At 56.2% G+C, this 16676-nt stretch overlaps 1 protein-coding gene across 2 annotated transcripts in view; it reads left to right on the top strand.

The window, feature by feature from the left end:
- Window positions 1–16676, top strand: part of LOC138806851 (ADP-ribose glycohydrolase MACROD1) — a 140030-nt gene that overhangs the window by 20812 nt on the left and 102542 nt on the right. The window lies entirely within an intron of this gene.

A 16676-nucleotide genomic window follows, 5' to 3' on the forward strand; every position in this document is an offset into this window, starting at 1 on the left:
GGGTCTCATGGTGGGGAGTCCCAGGTTGCCTGCACAGTGGGTCTCCAAGAAAAACGGACATAAAGGAACTGGGGGCTCCCCCCGGGCAGGCAGCCCGGCACAACCACCACACGTGGACTTCTCACCCACGCTCCCCTCAGCGGAATGGGCGGGACCTGCTATTTATGCTGTGTAGGTAGGAAGACGGGGAGGATGAAGGGCAGAGGATCACTGTGGGGAGGCAGGCAGCAGAGGCTGAGAGCTGGGGGCGGGGGAGGGCGGTGGCTGGCTGGCTGTGGTGCTCCCCCTCCCAGTGGCAACAAGTGGTGATCACTGGCGTCCCCCTCCTGCTCCCAGGCCACCTCCACCCTCTCCAGACGTTGTGATAGCCATCAAAATGGGAGTCGGGGTAGCAGGTGGGAGAGGAGCGCCTGCTGTCAGCGTCCTCTGCCAGCAGGGCCCGCGTCTGCTTTATTATTGCCGCCTGGCTGTATTTCACGTACCGCTTAAACACCATCAAACGCCACATCCCTTTTGAAAAGCAAGAGCTACCTTACTGAGGAGAAGCAGGAACATGAAAATCTACCAAGCAAATGGCCAGAATTGACATTGGCCATGGAGCTTCAGCAGCTATTGTCAAAGGAGCTAAATCTTTGCCTGCAGTCAGAGGGACAGCGTCCTGGGAGGGAGGGGTCTGGAGAGCTCCTGGAGGGACCTCTGAAGGTCACCTCCCACCCCGTGGCCTCCGCGGCCTCCCCAGCCTTGGCCTCTACTCAGCCTTGTTCTCATCCTGACAAGGAGGTAGGCACCCCACGGTGCAGAGTGGGGGGCCACAGCAGGGTCAGATAAGATAGGGCTCAAATCTTCCCTGGCCTATCATTAATACACTCTCATGACCTGGGCCAGGATGCACCTTCCCCTGAGCCTCAGTTTCCTTGTCTGTACTCCAGAGAGAGGGAGGCTCAGGGTGAAGCAGTGAATGCCCGCCAGGTGCTTGGAATTCAGTGCGAGGGGGCTGCCGTGAGCAGGAAGTGGCATGTGAAATGGAATTGATTTTTGAAAAAGTGTTTAACCTACCGATTCCCATTGAAAAATAACCACAGTGAAACGAAGTACCATTAAAACAGCTCAGTGGTAGAGCGCCTGCCCAGCAAGCATGAGGCCCCGATCTCCTCTCCAGTACCACATAAAACAAAAAAAAACTACAAAAAGCAAAAACAAAAAACCCAAACCTAACCCACAACAAAAAAAATCAGTCATTCAAGAGCTACTCAGGAGGCTGAGAAGGATGGGAGAAAAACTGTAAGACTTCCATGTCCAGTTAACCAATAAAAAGCCTGGCCTGGGGGGCAGGGGCATACTTCAACTGGTAGAACACCAGCTGGACAAGCAAATCAAGTGAGTGTGATCATGAATTCAAACCCTAGAACCACCAAAACAAAACAACCCAATAAATAAGGGCTCTATCCTGGGCATCTCTTTGGAACGTGGCCATGCTCTCGGCCATTGCTGGGACTCTTGGCCTTGGCATGTGCTTGCTGACCCACCAGTCTCCTGTCTAGTTGTGGACAGGCCCTCTGCTAGCTACAGACCCTGCCACGGCTGCATATGTAGGGCAGCTTGGTTCCCACCCAGATGACACCTTAGAACTAGGGACAGATCTGTCGCACCCGAAAATGAGAGGGGACTTGGAGCTTCCTAGCAGCCATCACAAAAAGGGAAACAGAGCTGGCCACCGAGGCTTACGTCTGTAACCCTAGTTACTCAGGAAGCTAAGATCTGGAGATCGGGGTTCGAAGCCAGACTGGGCAGGAAAGTCCGTGAGACTCTTACTGCTAGCTATCAGAAAACCGGAAGTGGAGTTGTGGCTCAAAAGTGGTAGGATGCTAGCCTTGAGTAAAAAGAGCTCAGGTGCCCAGGTCTTGAGTTCAAGCCTCAGTACCAGCACAAAAACAAAGGAAAACAGAATTTTAGATGTGTAATTCTCCATTTAGAAACCAATTTAAATTTTGGTGTGATAATGCCTTTTTTCTTTCTAGTCCTCATACCAACTGCTTTTTTTTTTTTTTTTTTTTTTTGGTTGGTCGTGGGGGGCTTGAACTCTGAGCCTGGGTGCTGTCCCTGCGCTCTGCAGCTCAAGGCGAGAGAGAGAGAGAGAGAGAGAGAGAGAGAGAGAGAGAGAGAGAGAGAGAGAGAGAGAGAGAGAGAGACAGAGAGAGAGAGAGAGAGAGACAGAGAGAGAGAGAGAGAAAGACAGAGAGAGAGAGAGAGAGTGTGTGTGTGTGTGTGTGTGTGTGTGTGTGTGTTGCTGGGGACTGAACCCTAACTGTTCCTTATTTCTTCCACAAATAGTTTATCCCTTGCCCCCTAGCCCGTCACACTTCACTCTTGAAGTGCGCCCCCATGCATGGCTTTGCGTCTGAGTCAGGAGCCTCTCTGCCCTCGTCTCTACCGCTGTGTTCCTTGCCGTCCTTCTCGGTGCCTGGCCTCTGGGCCTCCGTCTTGCCCAGGCCCACAGGGTCTTGCTTCTGTGGTGTCTCTCACAGGAGCCTGTGACTAATAAGGGTGCCCTCAGGGGGCCGGCGCAATCCTTCCCTCCTTAATATTGGAGTTTAAAAATGTGTCACCGTGGATTTGAAGGCAAGGCTTGTTCCTGCTGAGAGGAGCGGCCTGGAGATTGGTCTCGCCTTCGGAGTCGCACAGGCGGCTGCATAAATTCCAGCGCCTGGGAGGGGAGCCTTCCTCCTGGTCCCTCCACAGCTGCCCCCCACCTCTCCAGCCCCTTGCCTCCCCCCGCCTGGCCCTTGGGTGCGCGCAGGAAGATGCCCGCTGGAGGACTCGGACATCTTTGCAGTCAGGCTGGAGGCCATGGCTAATGCCATGTCATGCAGTTTTAATCTCAGGAGAAGATGAGTGACTTCTGGGGCTGGGCGGGGGGTCTCCCACCCCTGACTTAAGGGCTCCCCTAGGCCTCCTGTTAGCTGTACAGCAGATGGCCCCAAAGGGGCATTTTTAGTCCCAGGTGACTTCTGACCTCATCTGGAAGGGACAGTCGGGGGATTAGGGTGAGCCCCACCTCCAGGCAGACCCCCTCCCTTCTTCCCTCTTGCTGGGGGGGGGCACAGAATAGGACATGGACGGGTGGGTGGAGGATGGATGTGTGAGGGCTGGGGGCCCACTGCGTGTAATCTGGAGGCTCTGGTTAGTGACTTGGTGACAGCCCACAGCGGGTGTTGGGAGAGCTGAGCAGCCCGGCCCTTTTTGGCCACTGAGAGGCCACAGTGAGCAGCACAGGGCCATGTTCTGCGCTCCCCAGCGGCCACCTCTGCACGCGGTGAGCCTTGCATGGCTGCCCCCCCAGTGCTTCCTGGGCCGTTCAGCTCTGGCAGCCCACAGCTCTGGTGGTGGCAGAGGTGAGCCTGGCCTCGGGGATGTGCCCTCAGACGGCCCCTGGTACTTGCAGGGAGCTGGTGGGAGGGTCGGGGCAGTACGGGCAAGCTTCCAGGGCTGTCAGGGAGCCGAGGCACCAGGCAAGAGGGTAAGAAGGCTGTTTGTAGGCACTCCGGCTTCTGCTGGCCCCGAGAGGGTGCCAAGTGGCCATTTACCACCTGGCACATGATGTCTGCAGGCGTCCAGAGAGCCACCCGGCTGCCGAAGGGGCCCCGAAGGCTCCCTGCAGCCTCTGTCTGGGAGAGGAGGGGCTTTGTTTTTCCTTCCTCCCTAAATGTTATTGCCTTTATAGACTTTGGAAATCAGTTTTATGGCCTGTGTTGTTTGTCTGCTGAAATATCGGCAGCGCCGGGGGGTGGGAATAAATGGCAGGCAGGCTTCATTCTGGCCCTGAAAGGTTTGGAGACTCAGGGCAAGAGATGGAGTGCAGGTATAGCTGTCCCCAGCGAGGGTCACTTAGCTAGAGGTGGGGCAGGGGAGCTGTGGGCTAGGATTGGGAGGAGAGTTTCTTGCCAGTGTTGGCTTGAGCTTGGGGACCTTTCTTCTGATGGCTCCACCTGACTGGGAGCCTGAAGGTCTTTCTGTTCTTGCTTTTGTTCCTTTCTTTTTGTGTGTGTATGTGTGCCAGTATTGGGGGTGTCCCTTAGTGTTTTCCACTTAAGGTTGGTAGTGGTTCAGGCCACATGAGCCACAGCTAGCTCTACATCTTTTTTTTTTTTTCTTGTGGTTAATTGGAAAAAAAGTCTCATGGACTTTCTTGCCTGGACTGGCTGAGATCCTCCGATTTCAGCCTCCTTAGTAGCTAGGGTTACAGACGTAAGCCACCAGTGCCAGGCTAGCTTTCCTGTTCTTGATGTCTTCCTATGCTCAATGCCCCCCTAGGGCGCCATCTGGGGCACCCCACCATCCACTAGCAGTTCAGACTTCCTATATAAGGAAGAAAGAAGCCTTCGGGGTTGGCGAGGCTGGTGGCAAGCCTGGCCAAGTACTCCATCTTCAGGCAGAATTGCCTGTATTCCCAGGAGCCAGGAGGGGGACAGAAATCTGCCAATGCATCCAGAAACTCCCTCCCCACCCCCATACCTTCCCCCCTTTCCCAGGACACCCCCTACTCCCACCCCAGGAGAAGTCGCTTCTCTGCCCCTTTCTGACCATGTGAAGAGCATCTGCAAATCAATAAGAAAAATGAGTGAGAGATGTGGACAGAGGATTCCCAGGAGGAAGAAAACAAATAGCCTGTAAGCAAGTGAAGAGAGGCAGAATTTTGTCTGTAATCAAGAAAAGGCTAATTGAAATAAGGGGCTTCTTTCTTTCCCCGCCAGGCAGGCATTAGGGTGGGGGAGAGGGCTGATGTCAGTTCTTGAAGCTCAGGTGCCATCTTGGGGTCACCCTTCTCTGGGTGTCTTCCAGGTGCCTCACCAAGCAAGTTGTAGATGCTCAGAAATGCTTGCTTTAGCTGGGTGCCGGTGGCTCTCACCTGTCATCCTAGCTCCTCAGGAGGCTGAGATCTAAGGATCATAGTTTGAAGCCAGCCCAGGCAGGAACATTTGTAGTGAACCAGCAAAAATCTAGAAGTGGAGGTATGGCTCAAGTGATAGAGCATCAGCCTTGAGCAAAAAAAAAAAAAAAAAAAAAAAGCTCAGGAACAGTTCCCAGGCCCTGAGTTCAAGCCCTAGGACCAGATATGCACACACACAGACACACACACACACACACACACAGACACACACACACACACACACACACACACACACACACACACACACACACACACACACACACACACCACACACACCAAAGAAAGCTCTTTTGTACATGCAGCAGGACCACAGCTGTCCAGGTGTCTCCTTTGCTTCCTCAGGTACAGGGCCACCACCTGACATGCACCTGCTGGGCATTCAGCACAGCCTTTCCCTGCCCCGGTTCTCCAGCCCCTTCCAGCAGAGTGCCACACTGTCACATGGGGTGACCTGCTCTGACCCTGGGGCAGACCTGCCTGGAGCATGGGGCTGGGGGCTGCCTCCCCCGGGGTTCCCAGCCTCGCCCTGGCACAGAGGTCAGAAAGGGCGCTGTGGACAGGCCCTAGTACTGCTCCTGCGGGGCCCAGGTGCCATCCTCGGCTGCACCTAATCTGCAGAGCCCACTGTGCACCCCCAGGGGAGTCCCTGTTGATGGAGAGTCCGGGGAGAGAGCACGAGTCACACTTCAGTCAACCCCCAGTCCTGGGGAGCGGGGGTCTCCAGAGTCTTTGAATCATTCCCACCCCCACCTCCCTGTCCACTGGAAATCAGACAGTGGAGGGCATCTCCCGGCGCTGCCAGCGTGGAGCTCCGCAGTGGGGAGCCCCACAACTTCCTCTCGCAGCTCTAGTGTTCAACCTGCCGTCTTCCTCATTCAGGTCCTCCGACTGAGGCGGGCGCGGGGTCACCTTCCTCATCATTTGGGGGCCCCCTCGCTGGTGCTCAGCTGTAGCAGGGTGGCAGGGTTACAGCACTGGTGCTCAGTGATGGATTCATGCGGGGCGCAGGACTTGGTGGTGGGGGGCCTGGCCGCCGTGCCAGTGCCACCCGTCACTCCAGCCTTGGGCCCACTGCTGTCTGGGTCTCAGTTTGCTGACTTTGAAATGGCATAATCAGTCCTCCGGTGCCCCCCGCCCTGCGGGTATAACACGGTGACAGCTGCCTGGCACCTGGCACCCTTGGTCCTCATACCCTGCCTCTCACAGATGGGCACCCCCTCAGGAAGTCCCCCCCACCCATGATGAAGTTATAGCTCCAGACGGTCACGTGGTAAAGACGCATGTTCATTAGGAGACCCAGGCGCACAGCCCAGGCTGTGCCGAATGTGTCTCCGTGCAGCTTCCTGAAGACTGGGTTCAATAGAGAACACCTCAGCATCTTCCGGAGGGAAGTCCCATCTGCCCGCCCCCCTCCCCAGGGAGCCCCTGACTGGGGCAGGGAGACAGCCGCGGGGTTCCGGGGTTCATCACCCTGGGCTTGTAATCTCTGCTTTAAAGAGGACCCGGCCCCTCCCCCCTGCCCCCACGATGACTAATCCATTCGCCAGGGCCCCCATCCAAGAGAAAGCTAATTAAAGAATTTCTGCTCTGGGCTCAGCCTGAACTTTGAAGATTCCCCTTGGTCTTCTTGGAGTTTCTCAAAACAGGTGGAGAAAGGGGGTGTCAGATAAACCCCTAGAGCCTTCATAATAGGCTTAGTGCCCCCCCCCCCACCTCCAAGCCCACCAGGCATCAAACAGCCTTCTGCCCAGTCCTGCTGAGCCAGGACCCCAGGCTGCTCCTGACCTAGGGCCCACAGGTTCCCTTGTTCTGAGCTCTTGGAGATCAGGCTCAACCTCCTGAACTTCGGGGTGATCTGCAGCGCAGTGAAGCGAGTGGCTCCTGAACCTCTCAGCTCTGGTGCGGAGATGTCCCAGGGCCCAGGGCCAGGTTCTAGGATGCTCAGAGAAGCTGGGCTCTGCTTGCTGCCCTTCCCCTCCAGGGCTCCCATGCCAGTCAACTGCTTGTTAGCCACTGGAGATCATAGCGTCTGTCTCTGTCTCTCTCTCCCAGGGCCTTACACAAGCCAGGCAGGTATGCTACGTTCCCCAGCCAGATTTTCATTAACCAACCAGGAATATGTGTTTGGTACTTACTAGTAGAACGTGGCTCTGAGACGTCCCTTTGTGTCCTGTGTCCCCGACCTGAGCAGAGCTCAGTAAGGACTTGATCCTGTGACTAGAATTTAGGCCTGTGCTTACTGACCTCAGACAATTTCCCGAGAGTCTTTGCAGGGGATCTCCGGGACCCCCAAATGTGGATGGGGTAGGAATCCCAGAACTTGACCATATGGTCCTTCTCAGCTTTGGCCAGGCATGGGGGTGGGGGTTGAAGTATGAGGTACACTGGTGGACCCACCCTCAGCTTCGCCCCCTTCTCGCCGCAGAGCCCCGAGGGAGTATTTAGACCCACGCTTCTTTGGGCAGAGATCTGGAGATGCATTCTCCTGCATCGCGGAAATCAAAATGATAAAAAGCTGCCACCGAATTCTGGGTGGCAGTAAATTACTTAACACCTGAAACAGGTTGAAATGTGGCCACTGTGGCTTTTAATAAGCCCATCTCCGATGCGGCCGCTTCTTCTAGGAGCCGCCCGGGTCTCCTCTCCAGGCATAATTTCATCGCGTCCCGGCTTGGCAGCGGTGCAAATAAGATTTCACTTCCCCTGTAAATCCCGGCGGGGGGAGCAGGCTTTCATTCGCGCTGTCAGTTAGCGCTGAGAGAACCTATTTCCTTTGCTGCAGGGCGAGAGGGGCCCTTCAGAGGCACTGGGCAGGAGGCCGGAGGCTGGGGCGGGGAGAGGCCGGGCTGTGTCAGCACCTGACCACCATGCGGGTGGAGGAGGCTGGAGAGGTGGCAGGCTGCTTAGCAGGGGGAGAGGGGAGCTTTATTTTGGAACTGGATAAGCCAGCACCATCCACATCCGTTGAGTCTGAATTCTGGGGATCACTGGGTGGCCTCACCTCCGGTCAGGACCTTCCTAAGCAGAGCACTGTGAATCAGCCACAGAACTTGGATGCTTATGAGACCAGAGATCCCCCTCCTAGGAAGTGGGGTCTGGAGAAGGGAAGTTCTAGAATCCCAGTGGTAACTGGGAAAGACCGAGGGCCGGATACAGGGGAGAAGCCATGGAGGGGGTGAGGGTCACCCCCACTCCTCCCACTCCTGTTTGAACTGAGAGTTTATAAGATCTGTATCTTGTAAACGCACAGAGGGGGAGTCTGGGGTTTTAAGGCACCCCGTGGCCGGCAGGCAGCCATATAGAGTCTTACCCGGCTGCACCCTAACCATGAGCCAGTCTGGGAGATTTTCAGGAATTGGTAGGGCACGCTGAACCTTCCAGGGCCTTTGTGGAGAAGCCCAAGGACCAGAACCTAAGACAGCGCAGGGTCTGCCCAGAAACGATTGCTCCATGGGTCTGGGGGCGGGGGGGTGTGGGGGGTGGCGCAGCCTGGGCCCTGGGCAGCTTGGCCCTCAGAGACCTCCTATCCCTGTCTCTACATCCTCCTCACCTGTGAGCACATCCTCTGCACTAACGCAACTCCCCTCGACCCCCCAGTCCCGGCCAGGACACCCCCGCTCCCACCTCGCCCCAGCCCTGGCCCCGGCCTGTAGTAGGTCCTAGGGAACTGGCACCTGACTGGTTGGCCAGCCATGTTCTAGAAAGATCCCTCAGCAGACCCAATCCTGTCCCCAATGGACAACAAGGGTGCTGCTGGCTCTTTATTTTTTTGTGCTGTTCTTGGGTCTTTTTGGCTTAAGGCTAGCACTCTACCACTTTGGGCCACAGTTCCACTTATGGCTTTCTTGTTTGTTTGTTGTGGTCGGTCGTGGGGCTTGAACTCTGGGCCTGGGTGCTGTCCCTCAGCTGTTCAGCTCAAGGCAAGTGTTCAACCACTTGAGCCCCAGCGCCACTTCTGGTTTTCTGATTCATTGGAGATAGGAATCTCACAAACTTCCTGTCCGGGCTGGCTTTGAACTGGGATCCTCAGATCTCAGCCTCCTGAGTATCTAGGATTACAGGCCTGAGCCACCTGTGCCTGGCTGGTACTGAATCTTTAGAATGAGCTCTGCCCTGGCAGGATTGGGGGTGGTGGGGTTTGGGAGGTGGAACATGGGGTGGGGAGAGACATCTGTGGGGCCAGAGTGCCCAGGGTCACCCCAGCTGCCCTGGCCACCCGCACCGAGGGACATGAAGAGAGTTTGCATCCTTGAAGCCCAAGGATGAACCTCAGCTCCTCTCCAGACAGGAAGTCGGAGCTATGGCAGAAGCAGGAAATTCTTATTTTATGTTAAATTTAGCAGAAATTGCTCTTGTTCACACCCCCCTGTGTGAGATACACAGATAAGAGCTGTGAGCACAGTGGGTGTGCCCAGGGAACAGGGACATCTGAGGGACAAATCCGGGCCGGGGCAAGGGGGGGGGGGGCGTTCATTCAGGGTGGTTGAACGAGCATGTGTTCCCAAATGCCCAGATGGCTCTGCTCTTATCTGGGTGCCCACATGGTTGCTGGGGCCTCTTAGGGGATAATCCGCAGCTGTACTAATGAATCCTAGGTGGAGACCCTCTTGGAGGCCGCTCCAGCTGCTAGGCCTCCCCGCATGGCTGGGTTACGACAACTCATGTCCCTCCTTGTGCTGATGGGGCTACGAGCTACGTACTGCTTCCCGGGCCCCCCCCCCCCCCCCGTACTTCCCTCCCACCCCCCCTCCCCCCCACAGCGGACCCACTGCCCGCCACACCCTGTGGCAGTAGACCTCCCCCCTCCCCAAGCTGGGACTCCCCAGATACCTGGTCCCTGGTACTCTGGGCCACTGAACCAAGCTGAGTCGGCAGCCGAAATGACTGTAAAAGTTAAATCTTTCTATTTATTTCAAGAAAGGACGAGGCAGGTGGACTTGGACATTTTATATGAAAACAGACAAACAGAAAATAGGACCAAATAGTTAATCACATTCATCTCAACATTGAAGTTTCAAGGCACCTACAAGAAGGAGGCCGAAGGGCGGTTCGCAGTGCACTTTGGTTTGTGTTGTTGTCGTGGTGGTGGTGGGGTTTGTGGGTCTCATGGCTGAGCCCCCCTGCCTGGTGGTTGAGTTGAAAACGAGGTGGGTGGGCAGTGGGCACCTGGCCTGGCTCCCCAGGCCACGTCAGCCCACCAGGTCTCAGATGGCGGCAGCAGCGGGGGTGGGGTGGGAGGTGGGGGGTGGTCCCGTCACTCAGACCCTCGAGATTGCTTTGCCCTTGAGAGAAAAAGGAAACAAAAAAGACAAGGAGCGTGCGGCCAGATGGTCCCACGGGGCTGACTTTGGAGGGGAGGGAGGCTTGGGAAGTTGGGGTATAGAGGCCCTTCCCCACCAATGGCATAAGGTGTATTAACCACAGGCCTGGGAGAGAACAGAGCCAGGCCTGCCCTCCCCCACCACCATGCCCTGGTGCCATCCGCTGACAGAGGGCCTCATCCCTTGACCCTCCGTGGCCACTCCCTACTGCTTTACCAGTTGTTCTACCTCTGTACCTCAGGAGGGGATCGCTGATGCCAGCTGTCCTTAGGTGGGGGTGGGGTCCTGGTACTGACTTGCACTTTGTAGTTGACACTCTCTGTGCGTGCCTGCTGGCCACCCCTGCCAGCAGCCGCACACACATACATGTGCATGCGCACACTCACTCTGGCCAGCCTGTGTGTCCAGCCCCATGGCCTCCCAGCCTTCAGCGCCCTCTCTTCCTGCTTCGTCTTGAGATGGCAAGCCTCTAGGCTGGGCCCCAGGCTTCCTCCCCAATATTCCCAGCCTCCCTGGGAGCTGGAGGGTTACTGGGGTCCTCATTCTTTCTCCCACTCTGGATGCCCCGATGGCTTCTGGGATGAAGCCACTGGCAGGTGGCCATGCGGGCTGGAGGGAAATATCTAAGGCTACTTTTAGGCTTTATGTGTGTGGCTGCCCCCCTTTGTAGGCTAGCCTTTGGTTGGTCAAAGGTTAGCCAGAGGGGGGTGATCAGGAACTCTGCCTGCACATCTTCTGCAAGGACAGGTGAGAGACACCCTGAAGCAGAGCCCCAGGGAGAGGCGGTGGCGGCCCCCCCCCCCCCCCTCTGTGGCCGCTTTGATTGTCAGTTCATGTTGCGTTTGTTTTTCTGTCTTGAGGAGAAAGCCTGATTAGCTCCTGTAGGCGGGTAGCTGGGGTGCGGGGACTCTCCATGGAATGACAGACAAGGCTGGCTGTCGCCTGGGATCCTCTGCCTTCTGCCCCATCCCTGGACTCCTCCAGTTCTCTGCTGTCACCATCACCCTCTTGATGCAAGATTTGGGGAAGGGAAACAGAGTCACTTTGGGCCTAAGCCAGGTGCTGGTGTTGTCACATCTTAAGCCGCAGACGCGTGGGTCAGAGGCAGCGGGGTGGGGAACAGGGTGCTTCCAGGAAAAGATGCCCAGAGGAGACGAGCTCGCGTTGCTCCGGCTGCCATGGCGGCAGGTATAGGACGAGAGAAGGCCGCTGGTTGCCAACCCTCGGGCCTTCTGCACGGGGGTGTCAGTAGATGGCAGGGGGAGGTAAGCAAAGGAGAGGTGTGCCAGACGCTGTGTTGAGGCCTCTGAGATACAAGGGAGGGCAAGGCTCTGGCCACTGAGGCCCATGAAAGGAGCATAGGCATCTTACCCAATGGCCCCATCCACCTGACAACTGAAAAAGAGCTTTAGGGCCGGTGGCGGTGAAGACCTTGGTTGGGAAGGACCCTGGGGAGGGGTGGGGTGGGAGAGCAGAGTGGAGCACACAGCTTGCCATGCACACTGATGGCTGGGCTTGTAGGAAGCCCACCCACCAGGTGCGCCTTGTTCTCAGGTGTGCCATACTCCCTCCCTCCTGGCACAAGCTGATAAGGGGTGGGAGGGGTGGACAGCGAGCTTGACTCAGGGCAGCTTCTGAGGCCAGGGTAGCCCCAGGCTGAGAGCTGCCTCCGGTGTGGTTCTGAGGAGGAGGAGACCAGCGAGGCCGAAGCCTCGACCTCAGGGTATATAGGGGAATTTTCCAAACGGGGGTGGGGGGTGGGGTGGGGGTGGGAGGGATGTATATTACCATTCTGAAGGTAGGCGGGGAATGGAGATAGAGAGCAAAGGGAATCTTGGCAGTTTAGTGGTTTTTGTTTTTTTTTAAGAAGCCAGCGTGGATATTTCAGGCAACTACTTGGAACATTTCAAAAGAATCAGTAAATGCCTCAAAACACAGAGTGAATGGTGCCCCGGGCGCTGTCAACTGGCCGTGATGGACGATTGCCTTGGCTGGTAGCCTTAGGGTGTTGGTTGCGGCCATGGGGTGACTTGGGCTTGAAGGCCCAGGCCCAGGGGGCAAAAGCTGCGATCTGGAGCTGCTGACCTGGCAGGGCCCTATTAGTCCCCTCCTAAATCCTTGCTGAGTTGGTATGGGGGGGGGCTGTCTGTGCCCTCACCTGGGGGTGCAGACCTCCACTTGGGCAGGGAGGCTGTGCAGGTCCCCATTTAGTGCCTGGGAGCTTCTGGGGATGGGGGGGGGGCCTCACTTCCATCTCTGCTGGACCAATGTTGCTTTCTCTTCTCTGCCTCAGTTTCCCTTTCCAGCCATCCACTCTTTCATTGACTACAGGGGACAGACTCGAGCACAGGCAGGGCAGAAGAGCTCTTTAAGTGAGGGCACTGGCCCCGCCCCCGCTGAGGCCGGAAAGCCTGGGCCACAGTAGTTTTAGAGGCCTGGGCACAAGGCTGTGGCTGGCACTGCTCAGCCCGAGTTTCCCAGCCCTGGGTGACAGCTCTCAGAGACCCCAGCTGCCCCCAGGGTTGAGCAGGAGCAGGTACTTCCCCCACCCCAGCCAGCCCTGGAAAACTTCTGCTGTATGCACGGCCTCTGGGACAGGTTCAGAAACCGTGAACCCCACCCCCCTTCTCTTTACCTCCAAGGAGTTTAATCTCTCCTAATCAATTTAGCCGACTCGCTTGGTTGTAAACGGTAATGATTTGCATTTTTGAGCCTTTTTATCTAACCTCAAGAAAAAAAAAATGCCTCCACCCTCTGCGTGGTGGAAGGGCCGTGAATTGCTTGTTAGCGCTCACCCTGGCTCGCATCCAGCCTCCCATCGGCTGACTTCAACCAGCGACAAGGCACACGGGACGCCTGCAGCTGACCCAGGCTGGCCCTGGAGCAAGGTCTGGCCCTCCCTCGGGGGCCCAGGCTGCTGCGCCTGCCTGAGCACCTCCTTTTTCTGCACGCGCCCCAGAGCTCCCCCCTCTTGCCTTTGCAGCCCTCGCGCTCCCCGTCTACTGCATCCAATTTTCCTTGTTGTATTTTTCATAAGCTCGAGGCTCAGAAGCCCAGGCCTCCTCCCTGGAGCCTCGGGCAGGAAACAGATTTCTGAAGTGGGCTGACTTTGGAACTTGAGCTGCCACTTGGGGTGGGAAGCTGTCCTGCGGGGGCCTCTGACTTTTGCCACCCCCCCTTCCTCACGGTGGCACGGGAGGCTCTGGCCATGAGGCTGTGCTGGGTGCTCACTTTACGGAAGCCCGGGCAGGTTGCACAGGCTTTGCTTTGAGCCAACTAGAATCTTCCAGAATCAGAGGGCAGGAGGGGCTGCATTCGGCTTTGGTAGCGCACAGGTGTCTGGGCTGAAGCTAGATCCCACCCCAGGACACCCACACTTTATAAAAAGGAGTCTCTAGATTTGCCAAACATACTCCCTGGCTTCCTCCATTTCCCCTTGCTGGGCCAGGCTATCGCTGAGAGACCGTGCATCCTGAAGCAGGAGAAGCAGCCGAGCTTTGGGTTCCAGAAGGGAAGTCGAACCCCTCCTGGCTGTTGCCATCTTCCTGATGACGTCACCTCTCCTACCAGCATGGAAGGGGCCGTGACTGTGCTGCAGCCCTCACACCTGCATCCCTGCCCTGTGGGAAGGCCCACTTGGTACCCTGTCATCACGGAGGCCACAGCCAGAGGAGCTGTTTGGGAAGATGGAGGCTTCCTCGGGAAGGGGGAAGCAGAACAGGGAAGAGAAAGGAGCTTTTGATGCATATCATGTCTGCAGAATTGAGTATGACTAATTAATAGATTTTATTCTTAGTAATCTCTTAAGTATTCCATACGTTGGGCCCCACGCCTGAGCTGAGCGAACAAGAGGCCTCATTGGCAAAATGCAAATGACAGGCGGCCCTGCTGCTGCCTTCGCTTCCCTCCTTGCCTTGCAAGCCTTTCCTCCTCCTTTTTTTTTTTTTTTCTAAAACAGGAAATTTAAAGGAAAATTGCCATGTAATAGAAAAGAGATTCCAATCGCTACATCTAATTACCACGAAGGGTAAACCACTTAACCATAGAAGTGTCATGGGCTTTTTTTCCCCCCCTTTTAAACTTTAAACCTGCCTTAAATGTCACCAAAGAGCCTCATCACCGCCCAGGCCAGCGAGGTGGTTCTGGCTGGTTAGAAGCTGCGAGGGTCAGGCTGGCAGCTGACTTCGCTGTGCCAGTGTGGGCCACACAGATGGAGGTTTTAATGGGCTCGGTGGGGTCGCTGCAGGCCTGTGTCCCACGCAGGGGTGGAGGTGGGGAGAGCAGCCCCCTGAACCATCTATCACGTGTTGGGAGGCCAGCTTGGACCAGGAGGAGATGGGTTTGTGTGTGTGTGTGTGGGGGGGGGAACCTGGCTTCAGGCCCCCTTTTCTGGCTTGGGGCAGGAGAGCTGTGCCATCTTCCCAGACAGGAAGTTGTCAAGACACGAAGGGACAGGACAGATGTAAAGAGCTCTGAGGGGGCCCCGGGGTACTGGCTGAGCAGAGTGGTCAGTATCCCCCAGTAGTGCAGTGAGGAAAGACCTGGCCTCTCCAGCCTGGGCAGAGGAGGATGTGGTGCCCAGGCCTGAATGGTCTGCCTGGGCAGCTGGTGGAGTTCTCATGGGCCCAGGGTGTCTGGTCAATGTGGGAGACCAGCAGCACCCCTTGGCAGAGGCAGGAGGTGGTGGTAGTGACTTGGGGGCCAACTTTCTTTTTCTTTTCTCTTTCTTTTTCTTTTCTTTTCTTTCTTGGTGTGCCGGTCCTGGGGCTTGAACTCAGGGTCTGCATGTTGTCCCTAAGCTTTCTTGGCTTAAGGCTGCTGCTCTACCACTTGAACCATAGCCCCACTTCCAGCTTTTTTGGTGATCAGAGATAAAAATCTCAAGAGGGCTGGCAATGTGGCTTAGTGGTAGAGTACTTGCCTCACATGCATGAAGCCCTGGGTTCGATTCCTCAGTACCACATACACAGAAAAAGCTGGAAGTGGCACTGTAGCTCAAGTGGTAGAGTGTTAGCCTTGAGCAAAAGAAGCCCAGGCCCTAAGTTCAAGCCCCAGGACTGGCAAAAAAAAAAAAAAAAAAAAAAAAAAAAAATCTCATGAACGTTCTTGCCCAGCTGGTTTAAAACTACGATCCTCAGATCTCAGCCTCCTGAGTAGCTAGGATTACAGGCATGAGCCACTGGTGCCAATCTCGGGGCCCAACTGTCATGAGACATTAGAGAGGCCAGAGTGGGGTCCTCGAGGAAGGGGCTCTTATTTCAGAAATGGCAAGCTCTGGGCCTCCATCTCCCTGGCTGAGGGCATGCCTTACACAGTGTCTTGCCCCGGAGCTGGCGGTGGGGTGCCCTGTCCTCCGTCCTGAGCTGCCAGGGATGGGCTGTGTCGGTGATGATATGATGTTTTCAGACCTGAAATTAGGGTTGTGGAGCGTTTCTCCTCTAGGTCTCATTGCATGGGAGAGGAATTCAGGCCAGCAATGCTTATGAATGGTTGTGCCCACACTTCTTGGGGCTGGGGGGGGGGGGTGGGAGGGGGAGGGGGGAGGAGGTCCCTGTTCGGTTGGACATCCCTTTGGGCTGCAGTCAGAGCCTGCCCTTCCTTCAGCGTCTGTGGAGCGGCTGTTGGGTCCATTTTGCTCCCACCCCAGATCTTCAGTGAGGAGCCTTTGGCTCTGTCATCTAGCAAGCAGGCGGTGCCTGGGCACGTTGTGGGCATCCTCGGGACCACTGCCCGGCCTCTTCTTCATGCCTTTGCTTTGGTCAAAAGTGGCAGAGGCCTTTTGAAAGCACCACTGCCAGGAGCCAGACCCCTTCTCGTCCTCCTGCCCTCAGACCAACGTCTCTTCTTTGATGACGCTTCTCCCCCCGGCGCAGGACAAGCGGCGCATTGACAGATGGTGACCGCGCTTGCCGAGCGCAGGGCACAGCAGACACCAGAGCCCTGCGCCCGCTCTGCCCTCCTCCCCAGATCCGCTGCCATTTCAACATCGTTTTAATCTCATGGCTCGCCACACCGCACTGTCGGTCGATGAATGAGGGCGACGCTGATTCCAGTGGGGAGGAAATAAAATCTCAGCTCTCTTCAGGGCCTGGTCAGAACCCTTTTGGAGACTGGCATTTTAACAAAGCCATCTGGTCTCTGGACAGCAGAGCGCCAGGTATGGGTGCCGCTGCGGTTTTTTACAGTGGGGTTTGTGTGTGTGTGTGTGTGTGTGTGTGTGTGTGTGTGTGTGTGTGTGTGTGTGTGTGTGTGTGTGTGTGTGTGTGTGTGTGTCGGGGTGGGGGGACTGCCACAGATTTTGTGAGAATTCTCTTTTTCTGGGCTTTGAGCAGCCATGGAAACCAATAGGTCTAAGTCAGCTGATTGACACATACATACGTGTGTGTGTGTGTGTGTGTGTGTGTAGA

The sequence above is a fragment of the Dipodomys merriami genome, unplaced genomic scaffold, assembly GCF_024711535.1.
Source record: "Dipodomys merriami isolate MVZ:Mamm:240054 unplaced genomic scaffold, mDipMer1.0.p SCAF_409, whole genome shotgun sequence".
In the NCBI taxonomy this organism is placed as follows: domain Eukaryota; kingdom Metazoa; phylum Chordata; class Mammalia; order Rodentia; family Heteromyidae; genus Dipodomys; species Dipodomys merriami.